This window comes from Sceloporus undulatus, chromosome 1, assembly GCF_019175285.1.
Source record: "Sceloporus undulatus isolate JIND9_A2432 ecotype Alabama chromosome 1, SceUnd_v1.1, whole genome shotgun sequence".
Taxonomy (NCBI): Eukaryota; Metazoa; Chordata; class Lepidosauria; order Squamata; family Phrynosomatidae; genus Sceloporus; species Sceloporus undulatus.
In genome coordinates, this window is record NC_056522.1 from 239,644,124 (window position 1) to 239,661,358 (window position 17,235).

Here is a 17,235-nt window from a genome sequence, read left to right on the forward strand (position 1 = left end):
CCACGCCCTAACTGACCAATCCAACTGCCAAGTGGATCTTCAAACTCTCAGCCCGCACCTGATTTGCTTAGGGTCTCTGGATTTGATTGGCTGGTTTGTAAGTCAGTTATTCCCGTCAGCCCCAGTTGTCAAATGTAGTGAGGATGGATTATGGGAGCTGTAGGTAAAAAGCAAGGGGTGGGGTGGGGGGTCATGCTTGCTTAGGCTCAGTACATTAAGATTGCAGCTGCAGTAACCTATTTGGCAGGGACAATGCCAACGAATCCTCTGCCCTCCCATTTTTAGCTGTTTTTAAAATGCTTTGTCTACTTCCTCTGCCTTCCCCCTTTGTCCTTAGCTCACTTCAATTGCTGCAATCTGAGCTCAAAGTACAGTGGTCCCTCCACATTAACTGGAATTAGGGGTGAAAGACCCCTGTGAATGTGGAAAAATAGCAAATTAGAAAACATTATTCTTTTTACCTGACAGAACACTCCTCTAGGAATCTCCAGGTCCTTCATTGCAAATCTATGATCAATATCTGCCAGGAATTGAACATATAATCATGTTGGAGGACCTACAAATGTCTAGAGAAGTGTTTTCGCTAGGTATGTCTAGGTTCTCCAGCATAACTCAATGGTTAACTTCCAACAGTTGCATTGGAGCACCTCGAGATTTCCAGAGAGAACATATTAATCAAAATCGCAAATAATCAAATCCGCAAAAGTCAAAGCTGCAAATGTGGAGGGCCAACTGTATTTTATACAGCAGTGGGAAAGGAGAAAGCTTGCCTTTGTGGTAGGATCAAGCAAAAGCAAAGGGCTGCAGTCTTTCCTAGACTGTGTTTTTCCTCATGGGTGACTTTTCTGATTTTTACCACACTCTGATGTTCCTTTGCCATGCCTTTTATTGGTTTTTATCTTTGAAATGTTGGCGGAAAAAGAATGTACAAGAAAAATAGAAGTTTTATTATCGCTGGTACCATTTAGCTCCACGTTGAAATGATTCAGGCTACATACTGATCCTTGCTTACCTGAGAGTAGGGTACATTAAATTCAATGGGCTTTGGAATACTATGCAAGCCACACAGATGACCAAACAGAAAAATAAATAAAAAAACTACTCTCTCAAACTCTCCAACTGGAAAAGACTGGAATCTTTTCTAGTTTTGAAAAATAACTCTTTTCATGTTGACTAGTATAAAGTGTTCTGCAAACCATTAAAAGGGAACATCTCCAGGGATACCTGCGATGGCCACATAGCAATTTATTTATTTAATTTTAAATACTGCCTTTCTCCCAAAAAGGGACGAAGATGGCTCACAAAATAAAAACACTTAAAAGAGTTCGATGCCCAGGTGCCGCATGGGGTGAGCTCCCATCACTAGTCCCAGCTTTTGCCAACCTAGCAGTTCAAAAGCATGCAGTGCAAGTAGAATCATAGAATCGTAGAGTTGGAAGAGACTACAAGGGCCATCCAGTCCAACCCCATTCTGCCATGCAGGAACTCCCAATCAAAGCATCCCTGACAGATGGCCATCCAGCCTCTGCTTAAAGACCTCTAAGGCAGGAGACTCCACTACACTCTGAGGGAGTGTGTTCCACTGTTGAACAGCCCTTACTGTCAGGAAGTTCCTCCTAATGTTGAGGTGGAATCTCTTTTCCTGGAGCTTGCATCCATTGCTCTGGGTCCTGTTCTCTGGAGCAGCAGAAAACAAGCTTATTCACTCCTCAATATGACATCCCTTCAAATATTTAAACAGGGCTATCATATCACCTCTTAACCTTCTCTTCTCCAGGCTAAACACCCCCAGCTCCCTAAGTCGTTCCTCACAGGACATGGTTTCCAGACTCTTTACCATTTTGGTCGCCCTCCTTTGGACACGCTCTGTTTTCTCAATGTCCTTTTTGAATTGTGGTGTCCAGAATTGGACACAGTATTCCAGGTGGGGTCCGACCAGAGCAGAATATAGTGGCACTATTACTTCCCTTGATCTAGACACTATCCTTCTATTGATGCAGCCCAAAATTACATTGGCCTTTTTAGCTGCTGCAACGCACTGTTGACTCATGTTCAACTTATGGTCTACTTGGACTCTTAGATCCCTTTCACACGTAGTCTCATTCAGCCATGTGTCCCCCATCCTATATCTGTGCATTTCGTGTTTCCACCCTAAGTGCAGTACATTTCTCCGTGAATAAATAGGTCCCAATTCGGTGGGAAGGTAAACAGTAGTCTCTGGCAACGTTGGCTCTTTGGCTTAGTAACCGAGATGAGCACTGTCCCCTATGGTCAGACACGACTTGTTAACGGGGAATACCTTTACCTTTACCTTTTTAGATGTTTTTATTTGCTTTGAATTTTTAAAGTTTGAAATGCTTTGTCTGCGAGTTGCCTTGGGTCCCTCCGGGGGAGAAAGGCGGCATACAAATGAAATAAATAAATAAATTTAAAATGACCTAGTTAAAACAGCCACATAGCAAAGCACAATATCATCCCAAACTCACAAGACAGTGATACCTTTGTTGGGTGTTATTGTTTTGTAGATTTGGGATGTGACTGTACCTTGAAATGGAAGTTTGCCTTCTTGGAGGCTTTGAGTGGCTGTTCCCTTTTTTTTTCTTGGCCAGAAAAAAAGAGTGGCAAAGGGAGAATGGAGGGCTCCCAAAGCACCCTGGGGGTCTACATACAGCCCCAAAGCCCTACTTCAGGGAGTTTTGATTTGTTTGCGACACATGTAGACCCATCAAGGGTTGCCAAGGGGCCTCTTGCACCTTGTCAAACTTTGTCCATTGCAAAAGGATCCGCTTCTTTTACAGATTTTAAGGGTTTTACTCAGTAGTGCTTTTAAAAAAAAATCTCTTTCCTACATATACTGTCTCTTGCGTCTCCCACCAGAACAGCGAGCAGGCGGCTCTTGAATTGGTCCCTTACTGCCCTCTACGGTTCAGTTCAAAGACCTGTGGAGAAATCGGTGAGCAAAGACATCTTATATGTGTAGTACCTTGGAGCCTAGAAAGAAAGAAAAGCTGGGAGCAGGAGCTTTCCTAAACTGGAGCCTTCTTCCTCAGATGCAGCATCAGGCTTCTCTTGCAACCCAGGGAACCAGATGGCTTCCCTGCAAAAGAGGACATCTCATACCAATGGAAGACATGCTCAACAGCTTAAACACACTCATAGGAATGCATAAACACATGCTTTTTCGTCCTGCTCAAAATGGAGGACATTCCATACAAATATTATTATTATTAAAATATATTTATAGAGCACTGTAAAATTTACACAGCACTTTACATAGAAGGAATCAAAATACAACAAAATAAGAACAAGAGATAATGCAAAACCTGTCACAATCTCAAACAATCTAAAATTACGATTAAAAACCCCCCATCAACATACACAAAATGAAACCATCTCTGAAGATCATATGCAGGCCATGCCCCCCATCAAAGTTCAAGCCAGTCCTAGCTAGAAACCTCAGTGCATTCTGCTGAGAATGGAGGACGTTTGGGGGAATTCCTCCTGAAGGGAAGGCTGAAATGGAGGACAAGTCCTGGAAAAAGAGGACGCCCCCATTACTTGGGGAGATGCACTGCAGGCAGAAAAGGGAGAGTGGTTGCTTCTTTTGCACAACAGCAAGAATTAAAAATAGATAGATAAAAATAAACAAACAATAATGGAAAGGGTGGTCAGAGTTTAAGTTCCCCCACCATTTGCTGTTGAGTCTCAAGGTGTCCCTCTGCTTTCAGTTGTGGATCCTTCTGGAAGCCTGGACCCAAAGAGGCACTTTCCACCTTGGCCTGCCTCTTCCTCTTCTTCCTCTCTTGAACCCTTTGCCCCCCTTTTGCCACCCAGGGGGGCAACTGTCCTGGAATCTCTCTGCAATACAACAAGCCTTGGGGACTCTGGGGAGCAGGGTTCCAATCCTGTCGCCTGACCTTGGCCAAGGCACACACTCTCAGCCTCAGAGGAGGACCAGGGCCAAAATAATTAACAACAGTAATAACAACAGCCACAACAACACCTCTGAAGAAAACCCTATGCCAGGGTCGCCATCATGATTTGAAGACACACAACAACAACAACAACAACAAGGGTCACAAGACGATCCTCCTTATACTGGCAAGGCAGCTTTCCTGGGGATTGCAGAGACAAAAAGGGAAACAAAAGGAGGCATCCACGCGGCTGGCAGAAGCACAACCCCTCTCGACCCGATGCAAAACGAGGGATCTCTGTGTGTGTATAGAAGAAACTGAAGAGGAGGAAGAAACAAAAGGCTAGACCAGGAGGCAAGGAGGGGAGTTTCAGAAGATGATCTCCCTCTTCCCCGAAGCCCACCCCTAGTCCCCCCCCAAAGTCGAAGCATCACTCTGGGTCTGGATGGCGTTTGCTGGGGGCCGGAGGAGAGCCGAGGGGGGCTTCACTGAAGGGGCGCAGGGGCCCCGGGGCTTGGCTCTGGCCGCCTGCCTCCTTCTCCTTCTTCTCTCTCCTTTCCCTTCCCTCCCTCTTCCCTCCCGTCTAGTAGGTCTCCTCCCCTCCTGAGGGAGAGGGGGAAAAGGGGGCTGCTGAAGCCTTTCTGCTAGGAGACTTGGACTGAGAGAGAGAGAGAGAGAGAGAGAGAAAGAGAGAGGAGGGAAAGAAAGAAGGGAACCAAGGCGGAGGCGGAGGACTCCATCCATCCCAAACTCTGGCTGCGCTTTGCGGGGGATCCTTTGGGCGCCCTGGGAGGAGCTGCTGCTGCTTCTTCCACAAACTGGGCAAGGGACACTGGACTTTCTAGGCTCTTCCTGGGAGGCTGCCCCTTTCCTTCCCCTTCTCTTCCAAGGCAGGGATGTGTGGCTGAAGGACCCAAGACCTTTGCCTTCAGGAGGCGCAACCGACTGAGGGTAAGTCTCCTCTCTCCTCCTTTGGCGGCAAAGGGCTCTTTCCTTCCTTCTCCCTTTCAGGGGAGAGTTACAAAGTTGAGGAACTTGAGCCCCCGGGGTCTCTCTCTGTCTGGGAAGAACTGAGGAGGGAGAATGGGGCAGGAGACCTCTTCGCCTCAGCTCCAAGGGGGCTCCGCTGTTGCTCTCTCTTGGGGAGTTTGGAAGCAGAGGTCGGCCACCTCCTTTTCGTGTGTCTCCTTTTGGTGTAAGCCCCCTCAGGGATGGATGTGTGTGGGGGGGCTCTTGTTGGGGGAGCTTTTGGGGGGTTACACTTCACAAACGTGCCACATAGTCCCACATTGATGACCTCTCTTTCCTTTCCCACATGCCCCCCCCCCCTTTCCTTGGGGTTTTTAAAGGCATGGGGTCCCTCAACTTGGAAGGGATTCACCCAGAGAAAGCTGTTTTCCCACTCTCCCCCAGTCAGTTATTATTATTATTATTATTATTATTATTATTATTTAATATTCCCCCGTTTTATTCTTGGGGGGCTGCTGCAGACCCCCCTGCCTTGGAGGGAAGGGAAAGGTGTTCCTGTGCCTTTCCCTTCCTCTCTTCCCCCTTTCCCTCTCTTTCTTTCCTGCTTCCCTTTTTGTTCCAATGGTAATCTGCCTTTGTGGTCGGAGGGGCCCATTAACTTGCTGCTCACGTCCTGATGAAGATCAAAAGCGGAGGGGAGAGGGAAGCACACACACACACACACAGAGGGCTTGCGTGGCTCCCTGCTTCCAGGCCTGGTTGCGAAGAAGAGGAGGGGGTGTTGTGGGTCCCACTTGTAGGCTGACCCCCCTCTCTCGAAGCCCGGCGCCCATCTGCTTTACCTAAACCTTAAGATTAAGGTACAACACTCCCTCCTCCAAGCCAAAGTTCCTGCTTGCAGTTTCCAGCTCCTCCACTTGCTGCATTGTTGTGTCACTCCATGCAGAGTCTTGCTACTCAGGAAAAGTGTGGGTCTGTATGTGTGTGTTGAGGGGGGGGGCGACTTGTTGGGGAGAAAGGGGCTGGCAGTCCTTTGGTGCCAATGCTGCAGCAAAAGAAATGCTCTCTTTCTCCCCCCCCCCTTTCCCTCCCAGATTTGGGGGGTGATAGGGGAGAGAGTGGGGAGTTTGGTTTAGGCACTAGTTTCACACCCATCTCCAGACCTTTCAAATTCATTCTGGACTTTATATACTGTCCTCCTATCAGCTTCAAAGCATGTGGAATTTCAGTGTTTGATTTCTCCTCACTTTCTTCCAGAGTAAGGTTAGACCTCTGTTTCAGATCATTGTGTTCATTACTTACCCCCACCTTTCATGGCATTAAATGTATTGAGTTGCAGGCAGAAAAACCAGGCTCTGTTGTAGTCTGTAGTTTGATCAAGAGGTATGGTGGGTACCTTTTTAGCCCCCCCCCCCCTTCATTCTTGGGTGCTTAAAAATGGTTTGTGGGTGTTGCTTGGAAAAGGAGGGCTCCAGATAGCCTTAGAGGTGGAAGGGAGTCTGTCCACTCCATGAGATGCAGCTATTAACATTGTTCTTACAACACTTGTTTTTTCTCTCTGACGTATGAGGTAAGAATAAGAATCAGAATATTCTACTTGCAAATGGTAGAGAGAAAGTGAGGTGGGTGGTGGGGAACTTTGCTGGCATTTAAGCAAATTACTCAGGGGCTTTAAAATAGCTGCTTCTTTTTACTTGACTCCTGCGTTTCTTTCCTTCTGACTAAAACTTTTCCCTCCTCTTTCAGATGGGCTTGTATGATTAATAGACTCCGCAGTGTGCAAGGGATTGCCGGAGGGTGCATGTTGAGCCTTCAAGCCTGCTAGCCTAGGGTGAGAGGACAGAAGGGAGAAGGCTAGAGCGTTCTGGGTATGTTTGTGGCTCATGATCCTGACACTGGGTTGGGATATTTGGAAATAGCTTCATGCTTTAAATAAGAGCTAGGAAGAATTGGCCAGCTCACTTGTTTTGCCAGTCCAGAGAGTTGGGTTCAGAGTTGCCAGTCTCTCATATGTGGCATGACACTCTTTTTCTTATGGAATCATCTTTCCTTCTAGAACCTAACGGCTGATCTAGAATGTGAGGTAGCCTTTCTTTCACAAACACTACTCTGTGTCACTCCAAGTGGACCCCTCAAGGGCTGATATCTTTTAATTGTTTGTTCCTAGTCATCTCTTTTCATCTATGTGTATTTGTATGCATGGCTATGTCTTTAATTTTTGCTGTAAGCAATTTCTTGTCGCGTGTGTGTGTATTTGAGCAGTTTACACACTTGATGGTTGTATAACAGATTTATGACACTTCGCCTAAATGGGATGAGAGTGTTTCTATATGTCTTTTCTTAGTCTCTCCCTCCCCCTTTTAAAAATAGTCTCTTGGGTTGTCTGTCACTATGGCTGAAAGGACATAAGGCTAGGAGAGTGTAAGGAGTTTTATCTTTTGATGTTTATAGCACTGGTGTGTGTGGGTGCTTTAAATGCGAACTGGGAGTGTAACCACCTTCTGACTTATAGTTCTGTGCATCCACCCATCTGTTAGCTGAGAGTGAAGTGTACATTTGCTGTTGTACTTTCTTGTACTTGTATTTTGGACAATATCCCATGCTTTGTTTTCCTTGATAATTGTGTTTGACTTTGTTAGGGAGATATTTTGCTTGTGAAGTAGATTGTAGTTCTTAATTCTGAGGAAATCTTTATTAGTGTGTGTGCATGAAGGATTGTTTTGGACTGTTCTTGCATGTTTTAGCATGAAAGGAGTGGCACCTGGGGGAAAGATAACAAACTGGATTATCTCAGTGTATCCTCTATTGTGATGGTCAAATGCTTGGGGTGCACAAACCACAGCGTGTGTTTTTAGTAGGTGATGGGTTAAGTCTTACAGTAGGAAAGCAACTGCAGGAGGCTCTCCACTCTAGTTCCTTTGGTCAGAAAGCAAAGCATGGAGCACATACTGTATTCTGTAGAACTAGAAATAGTTCAGCCTATAAATATAAACTCTTCCATAGAAGAGGAAGTGGTTGTCGTCCTTCCAGATGAGGTTGTTTTGTTTGTTTTGACCCACAACTCCCATCAGCTCCACCCAGCGTGGTCACTGTTCAGGGATTGTAGAAGTTGTAGATTAAAACATCGACTAGAGAGCTGGAAGTTAAATTGCTCCATCTTATGGTAACTGACAAGTCTTATTTTCATCACATGCCCACAGTGAGTTACTGTGAGAGGTGTAGTGGGGGAACTGAGGCTCAGCGATTTAGATGGTTGTGGAAAGCCATCTCCAAACTTGCTGTTTGGCAGTTGTAGATATAGAAAGAGACTGTGGGTTCTGATGGTACACACTGAGAGAAAGCTTGTTTTGTTTCCAGAAATATTGACCAAGGGTGGTGATGGTGAGAATGGGATTGTGGTAGTGTGACCAAAATTGTATTGCTGCATGGCCAAAAGCTACAGGTAACAATCTCTACCCAATATTCACTTGATATGTGTTATTTGTTATTTTTCTAATCCATTGCTGTCAGGGCCATCCCTGCCATTAGGTAAAGTAAAGGAGCTGCCTGAAGAAGCAGATTTAGGATGTTTTAAAAGGGCAGTAGACTCTTATTTAATTTGTTATTTTGCTGTGGATGCGAGGAGAACTGCTTGTGCCTCCCCCCCCCCTGCGTATGTACTGGAAGAACTTGGTTGGCTCTAGGCCATGTGCACATTGACTTGGGTGGACGGTGTGGTGCTATTTGTTGTTCTGCCTGAGTCACTGACATGTTTTGGGTTGGCCCTGGTTGATAACATATAGATTGTGGTTTGAAGTTACAGAAACTTTTCTGGACAGTGGAGAGGCTTGCTGTTTCCATGGTATTGCTCCTCCAGAAGGAGAGTTTTCTTGTACAAGCATAGTGAATCTTGACCCTGTTCAATGCATTGGACTCAAAAAGGCCCAAGGTTCACAATGCAAATGTATGTACTCATATGTTTATGCATAACTGCTACTGTGCCATGTTGGAATTTTATTAAAGTTAAGAGTGCAGAGAATTGCAGCTTTGCACTGATCCTGAAGAATTTAGAGGGGTAGATGTCACCCTTTTGGTCCTTATTCAAGTATGGTTTCCTAAATTCAGGAGTGGAATCTGTTAAATGAAATTGGAACTGGTTTTCATAATGTGAAAAAGAGAGGACTTTGGGTTTCAAGAATGGCAACTGATTAAAAAAAGACTAGTGGCCTTCTGTAATTAAATTTATTTAATTGGCTGTGGCTCCTCACAGTTGAGATTTATAATCTTACTTTCTTATAGATCTCTCAGGAGGTTATGCTAGTTTAGTGTGAATGCTTTTCACTTAAAACATACACAGGCTGAGAAAAGTTTTACTGGGAGTCTACCTAAGCTGTTGACTTTGCTTGGCAAAAGGGGGCAGCATCAAACAGTGCCTTGACAGTTTCTCTTATAACTTTGTGTGCGCACGTTTGTATTAAACATTGAGATATGATTTTCCTTCCATTAGCTTATGATTTTGAGGTAACGCTTTTTTAAAATGAAGTTGTACTGAATATCTGGAGTAAACATTTTCTAATGAAGGCATTAGTTTTGTTTTGTAAGAGAAATGTTGCTTCTGATTACAAGTTAGTTTCCTTATGCGAAATGATTTTACAGCAAGTTTAGATTTGTCATGGATACATTTTGAATTAAAATTAACAATACTGTGTACTTTCAAGCCAATTTTAAATAAAAAACTTGATAATTATCAGTATTACTCAAGGAAAGTTGTAGTGTCTCTTTAGTACTTTCTTATATTTGTAATGGCCAGAGCAACAAAGTATTTAAGACATATGAAAAAATGGTTGAAATCTTACAATTGTTCACTGAGAACAAGGATGTAAAAGGTACTTGCAAATGTTTTATTTTTTTGCGGGGGTCTTTTATTTTAAAAATGTACAAAACCCAATGCTATGAAGTCATTTTCCTTCTTATTGCAAAAAGTTAAAAAAGGTCCAACCTTCAGGAGTTGTGCTTAAAAATCTCTAGTTAAAACAAACAGTTTATCTGTCTCTAGTAAATTTATCAACATTCAACCCCTCCACAATATACCGTAAATAATGTTAAATTTCTAGTTTCTTTCAACTAAAACAAATTTACTACAATGTGCATATACAATCTAATCAGTCTTTTTTACATCCTACACCAACATACATCACTTAAAAAACCCTTTTCTTTAAGATCGTACCATGTGTTCCTTTTATCCATCTACATATTGTAAACCATATTTTAACGCATCCTTTACAACACACACAGGCACACATGTACAGATACATACATACAGACAGATAGGTTGGTAGGTAGATAGATTGTAACATAGTACACCAACAGTACTTCATTTTGAAGATATTCTCTTTAAGATCTTAACATATTACAAGTTCAATTCGTTAAGCCATTCTATTAATCCATTTATGTATTAAAACCCAATTTCTTAAATCCTTTTTTCCTGTCTCCTCCAACCTTTTCCTCATGTTATGCTACTGCTTGTATGGTACATCTGATCAAGGCCAGAGTTGTCTGAAGCAAACATAATATGTTTAACAACCAGCTTATTTTACCAGGGAAATTTTCCCCCAATAACACGTTTAACTTATCCTCTTTTTAAATTTTCAGTTTTACTTCGTATCTTAGCATCTTCACCATGGGACAAAGTGGAATTTATCTTCATCATAACAGCACCCAAACTTTCAACTTTCTTCCCAGTTTCAAAACCCAATTTTCCTTTTAGCTCAGATTGATCCTGTACAATCGTGTTCTTTCCTATCACAGTTGAAATCATTGGGATGCATTTCTAAGCAAACATGCATAGGAGAGCTGGTAAACTGATTTAAGTGGATACCTCTGGCTAAAATGCTTGGTGGATTACTTTGCAAGTTTTTCAATATTAAGCTGTCAATTTAGCTAGTTCATAAAATGTCTTCCATATAATTCTTATTGCTCTTCTTCACATTAGAAAGAGAAATGAACATTTTGTTCTTTTGCCCTTAGCTTCTTTTCAGAACTCATTTAATTTCAGCCTTGTAGGATATTATTGATTAGGCGCACAGATTTCCTCTCCTGCCCTCTGCTAAAGTGCTTTAAAATGCTTAACTCCCTCTGCACCAATAAAGTTGAATTAGAATAAGAAGACTACCCTTTTTACTGTGCAAACAACATGTTGCTTGAACAGTTCTGTCTGACTTACAAACTAGTTAAGACATACAGACAAATTGGAATTGTGTCAAGTTTGTATTTGCAAAGGGAGGACTAGAAATATCTTTGTCTGCTACTTCAGACAAATTATGTTTTTTCTAGAGAGAGGGTGCATCTGCACTGTAGAGATAATGCAGTTTGACACCAGTTTAAATGCTGTAGCTCCAGCCTATGGAATCGTGGGATTTCTGCAGTGCATTATTTCTACAGTGTAGATGTATCTAGAGATTCAGTAAGTCCCATTCACTCCCCTAACTATACAAGATCAGGTTTTAGATTTCACATTCTAAACAGAGCAACAACATTTTTATTGAGGCTTTACTTGATAAAATTTCTCTAATATTTATTTTAAGGTGCTTTATACTCCTGCCTTGAAGTGCCCTGAAGTCAGGAAAGGCAGCTGTATTTATTCCACCCACCTCTCTTGATGATCATACAGAAAAGACAGAAGTATAAACAAACTTTGTTCCCCCACCCCTTTTATTTCCAACAAAGGAAGTTAAAAGGCAGTTTTTCTCTTTTAAGATGATTTTTATCTGTTTTAGATACTTGTAATTTTACTATCAAAGAAAGTGATGGGTTCACTTTACACAAACCTGTCCTGTCCAGTACAGACATACCTCAGTTAACAAAGCCTCTGATAAAGAGTTTCCTTTTTACAAAGTCTTTTTACACCCGCCTAGCCCCCCTTTTTCTCAAATAATGTCTAACTAGAAGTTTGTTTAGTAGCTTTGGCACTGGTACGATGAAGAAGGTGGGACAGAGAAACAGGGTGCATCCACTCTGTGGAAATAATGCAGTATGACACTACTTTAAGTCATGTAGTTCCTGGGATTTGTAATCTTACCAGGTCTTTTACCCTTCATTACCTAAGAGTGCTGGTGCTTCACAAAACTACAAATCAGGATTCTGTAGGATGGGGTTACAGCACTTAACATGGTGTCAAACTGTGTTATTTGTAGTGTAGATCAGGGGTAGGCAATCTTTTTGACCCGGGGGCCGGGTTGCTGTCCCTCAGACAACTCAGGGGGCTGAAGCAATAAATAAATAAATAAATAAATAAATAAAAATTAAATAAATAAATAAACCGGGACAAATGTAGGACAAAAATTTAAAATGGAGGATACTTTTTTAATAAAAATATGGAGGACACGCAAAAAAAATCTGATTTTTAAAAAAATGTTAATATAAATGCATGTTTCTGAGGCTTCTATAGACAATTGCCCCCCTTGCTCCTTCTTGTTCCCCCTTGCCCCCACTTGCCCCCTTGCCCCTGCTTGCTCCTCCTTGCCCCCACTTGCTCCTCTTTGCCCCCCTTGCCTGCCGCTTGCCCCGCGCCAGAAGCCCCCGCGCACCTGCGCCAGAGGACAAAGGCCTGGCAGCAATCTGCGGCAGGGCCAGGCTGGGGCTGGTCCCTAGGCCTCAGCAGGCCGCATGCGGCCTGCTGGCCGTAGGTTGCTGACCCCTGGTGTAGATGAACTCTCAGCCACATCATAATGCAATAAAGCTTGAACTGGGAAGCAGCAGGATTCTGCTCTAGTTGATCCTACTCTAGCCATGTGTGCCTGCCTATAGCAAGCAAGGTAAACAGCAGCTGCCTTCACAATCTCTTATTCAGCTTGCATGGACAGCAAAACAGGGAGAAAGATAAGTCTGCCTTACCATAAATGATGTTTTAAAATATTTTTAAAGAGCATTGATCTATATGTTTCACCATCGAGATGAACATTATAAAAAAAGTGGCAATTGGTGAAAGAATAATCACTGGACACATTTTGGAAGAAACCTCCAGGTGATCGCTAAATGATTCAAAATGTTTTTGTTTATTTATGCAAGGCTTTTATGTAACTTGTGTCATTTCACACATGCATATTGTTCAGCTTTGAAAACAAAGTTTGCTGGAACCTGCTGAACTGCTCATCTTTTTTGTAGAGTAGAAATCTATCCTTATCCTTTCCATTTTATTCCTGCTTTTCCTACCAAATTTTCTGTTAAAGAAGTAATGCCTGGAAGCATACATACTTTGTTAACTAACGTATATCTGTAATAGGGTTAGGCAAACTGTGTTGATTATTTTTAATTGTTAGTTTGGATTATTACTGGCACTGATGGAAACCCAGTCTGTCATTGTGTATTATTAATTCTGATAGACCTGCACAGATTTAATCACACCCACAATGCCTCTGTTTACTCTCAGAGGTACATTGAAAGATGTATCTGGACCCACAGTTGAAAAGCATTCTGGATCAAGAGGAGATCAGAGCTGGATCTAAACAAAGCATTTGGGTAGTATTCAGTGAATTCACCTTTTATCATTTAAAACCTTATGTTGAATCCTAGGATCTTCAGCCTAGTAAGAGAGAATTCAACAGTGGTGGTGTTAACGTTTCTTAAGTGATAATACTTTAATTTAAGGGAATGCATACTCAGCTATACATTAAAGCAGTTGAAATAGTTAAAATAGTTAAAATTATTGATATATGTATGCTGTGTAGATGAAGGTGAAATATGTAATGTGGATTTCCTTCACTGTCTCCTTAACAAATATTATGTACAGCTTGTAGATAGTCAAAGGGCTTATTCCTGTGTAGGCTATTACTATAATAGTAATACCTACATTTCATTGTGCCCAAAGAGATGAACATCAGATACATAGTCATTTCCTGGATATTGTCATATGAAAACAGTTAAATATGATTTAGATTAAGTGTCTAATTTAGTTGATATTGCATTTATTAATTCATGTTACTGATGTGACAGAACAACTTATTGGCACAGAAACATTTGAATTCCAGGTGTGAATGAAGAAGCACTGTATTTTGATATTCAAATACAGACATGGAATTATGAATACAAGACTTTAAAGTTCTCCACCCCTGTATGTATCTCGATAACTAGTGGTCTAGAGGAGTTACCTGTGGCTTTCATAAATGTTAAGGTGGTCATAATTATTAGTTTAAATTCTTTTAATTTTTAAAGGAACCATGTTTTATATAAAAAAATTCTGAGAAAGATCCTTGCTTTATTTTTTTAAAAAAACTAAAATATCTCAGAAGCAGTGCGTGAATGACTATGTCTATCTATGTTCATAAATATAAGACTAATTCTTATTTATTTCTTCTTAAAATGTTAATATCTTGCTCTGTACCTGAGGAGATGCAGGATGAAATCAATTTAAACAGTTTTTAAAGATAATAGTAATTTGAAAAGACTTACAAACCATAATAAACCATTTAACACTACAAATGAGCCAACTGAAAATCAACTAAACAGTTTAAAATTATATGAAAAAAAATTACACATTTTCGAATTTGGATAAAATCAGTTAGCCCCTGAAGATGTAAATAAAAAACCATGTTTTGACTTGATCCTGGAAGGATATCAATGATGGCACCAACTGGGTTTCTAAGTGATGAACAATTCATAACTGGGCTGCCACAGCAGAAAGGACCCCCTTCTATGTCCTCTCACCATGTATGGCGCCCACCAGTGGGACACAGAGGCCGCAATTCACAGGTAGACCTATATAGTGAGAGATGCTCCTTCAAGTATTGAGGTCCCAAGCCATTCAGAGGTTATCACCAGTACCTTGAATTCAGACTAGAAGTATGTTCTTCCCAAATGCATCCACAGTTTCATAATTAAAACAACATGTTTTAAAGCTTGCTGCTTCAGAAAGGTTTCCATTTAGAGAGGGAGTGGTATAGTAGTTAGAATATTGGACTGGGATTGGAATGATCCAAGGTCTGATCACCAATGGAGCTCACTGGGTGGCCTTCAGCCAGTCGCCATGCACAAGTGCATCACGTGTTAAAACACTATCACACTGAACCAGTTAGTCCTGATATCAGTGAGAAGGAAATAGATGCTCAGGCTTTGAAGCCACCTCACACAAAAAACAAATAAATGTTCTCCTCTTCCAGCACTGTTATCCTTGAAATTTGTCTTCCTGTCTGGAGACCCAGAGAATCATAATAATTTCTTGAGACTTCAGCTAGTCCCTGGAGACCTGGCAACTATACTTCCAGCAGAGAAGGTTCATTTTCTGGGCGAGGGAGATATGAAGCATTTCTTTTCACCATGTTAAAGACAAAGACTAGGATTGCATCTGCACAGCAAAAATAATGCAATTTGACACCACTTTAACTGTCATGGGTCAATGCTATGGAATTCTGGGATTTGTAGTTTGGTGGGGCACCAAAGCGCCCTGACAGGGAAGACTAAATATTTTACAAGACAACAAATCTTAGAATTCCATAGCATTGAGCTATGAAAGTTAAAGTGGTGTCAAACCACATTATTTCTGTAGTTCTAGATGCAGCCTAGGGTCCAAACTTAGTTGTACAGTACTTAGAACAGAAACAATGAAACCAATGCCACTTACGTTAGTCATACCTTAATTTCTTTATTTCAGTTGGTCTTCTCTAGGTATTATTCACTCTGTATCCTACATACTGAATTAAGCCAAAAGACTTATCTCTTCCAACATCCTGTTTCCCACAATGATCAGCCATGTGCCTCTGGCAAGCCTACAAGCAAGGCACAAAGGTAATTCTGTAGTGTGTTTCTACAGAATTGTTGAAAGCTTATGTTTTCCATTTCTGTATTGCAACAAAACATCTGAAGTCACTCTGAACTTGTATGTAATTATTAATCTATACTTTTTTCACATTTATGACCTTGTTATACCCAAGGCAATATGCAGGAAATAAAGTAACAATTTTCACACTAGTCCATATTCTCATGAATGCTGGAAGTAGATTGCTTGCTCACCAAATTCCATATGCTGCATCTGACTAGTATACACCCAGTATGTTTCCATTCAATATTCTGATAGAGATGTAGTTTGTCTTTCTATGGAGATGTGGCATGGGGAGAAAACCCTGTATCACTTGAATGTTTGCTAGTTCTCCTTTTTTTATATGAAAAAAATGTAGCTTACTTTTGAAGTACCTTAGCTTAATGAAATTCTCATGATCTTTTTGTCTCATCCAAGCCCTTTAGAATACTACAGTCTGTTTGCCTGACTCCCCCCCCCAACATGTGAGGAATAGGTCATGAATGCTCCTGTTTTGCAGGTGAACCACCAAGATTAAGAGAGGAAGACTTTCTCAATGCTAGAAAAAACAAGCTGAAGCATAATCTAGGACTGAATCTGGAATAGATTTGTAAAATCAAAGGATTTAAATTAGTAATGACTAACTTAAATCCATTGATGATTGTCCCTTAGATGAACAGGCAGGCACAGCTTCATCATGCATAGGCCACCCCACAACTGATGAAAGGCCCTCCCTCAATCCCAACTGGTACTGTTGTAGCCTTAGAGGGAGAAAAGAGCAACCAGCATCTGCTGGATTTAATCCCCTCCTACACTGTCATCCCCTTGTCCTTGTGTTTTGGGTCTATTCCTATTCTATTCTATTTTCTACACTGATGGCACTATATAAGCACATGATGATGATAATTCAATGGGTGTGCAACTAGTACAACTAAGTCTGGCTGTATTCCACATCTCTCATGTCAGTTTTTCATATCAGTGCAATATAGTAGGAAAGCTGGTGGATTATGGTAGTAGTAGGAAAGCAGACAGCCAACATGGTATAATGGTTTGAGCACTGGACTAGGATTCTGGAGACCAGGCTTCGAATTCCATCTCGGCCATGTAAACCCATTGGGTGACCTTGGGCAAGTCACGCTCTCTCAGCCTCAGATGATGGTAATGATAACCCCCCTCTGAAGAAACTGCCAAGAAAACCCCATGATCGGTTCGCCTTAGGGTCAACATAAGTCAGAAATGACATGAAGGCATACAACAACAAGGAAATCTGGTGCTTTCCAGATGTTTGGACAGCAAGGCTAATAAACCATAGTTGGCACCCCAGTGATGGAGACCAGGCTTCGAATTCCATCTCGGCCATGTAAACCCATTGGGTGACCTTGGGCAAGTCACGCTCTCTCAGCCTCAGATGATGGTAATGATAACCCCCCTCTGAAGAAACTGCCAAGAAAACCCCATGATCGGTTCGCCTTAGGGTCAACATAAGTCAGAAATGACATGAAGGCATACAACAACAAGGAAATCTGGTGCTTTCCAGATGTTTGGACAGCAAGGCTAATAAACCATAGTTGGCACCCCAGTGAT

The 17,235-nt window shown here is 41.8% G+C and overlaps 2 protein-coding genes across 3 annotated transcripts in view; one reads left to right on the plus strand and one right to left on the minus strand.

The window, feature by feature from the left end:
- SEC22A (SEC22 homolog A, vesicle trafficking protein) overlaps nucleotides 1-17,235 on the minus strand; it is a 1,054,631-nt gene that overhangs the window by 363,056 nt on the left and 674,340 nt on the right. The window lies entirely within an intron of this gene.
- Nucleotides 4,521-17,235, plus strand: part of SEMA5B (semaphorin 5B) — a 558,977-nt gene continuing 546,262 nt past the window's right edge. Inside the window, 1 exon segment of the mRNA XM_042445089.1 lies at nucleotides 4,521-4,865. The gene's annotated coding sequence lies outside the window, so the exon portion shown is untranslated.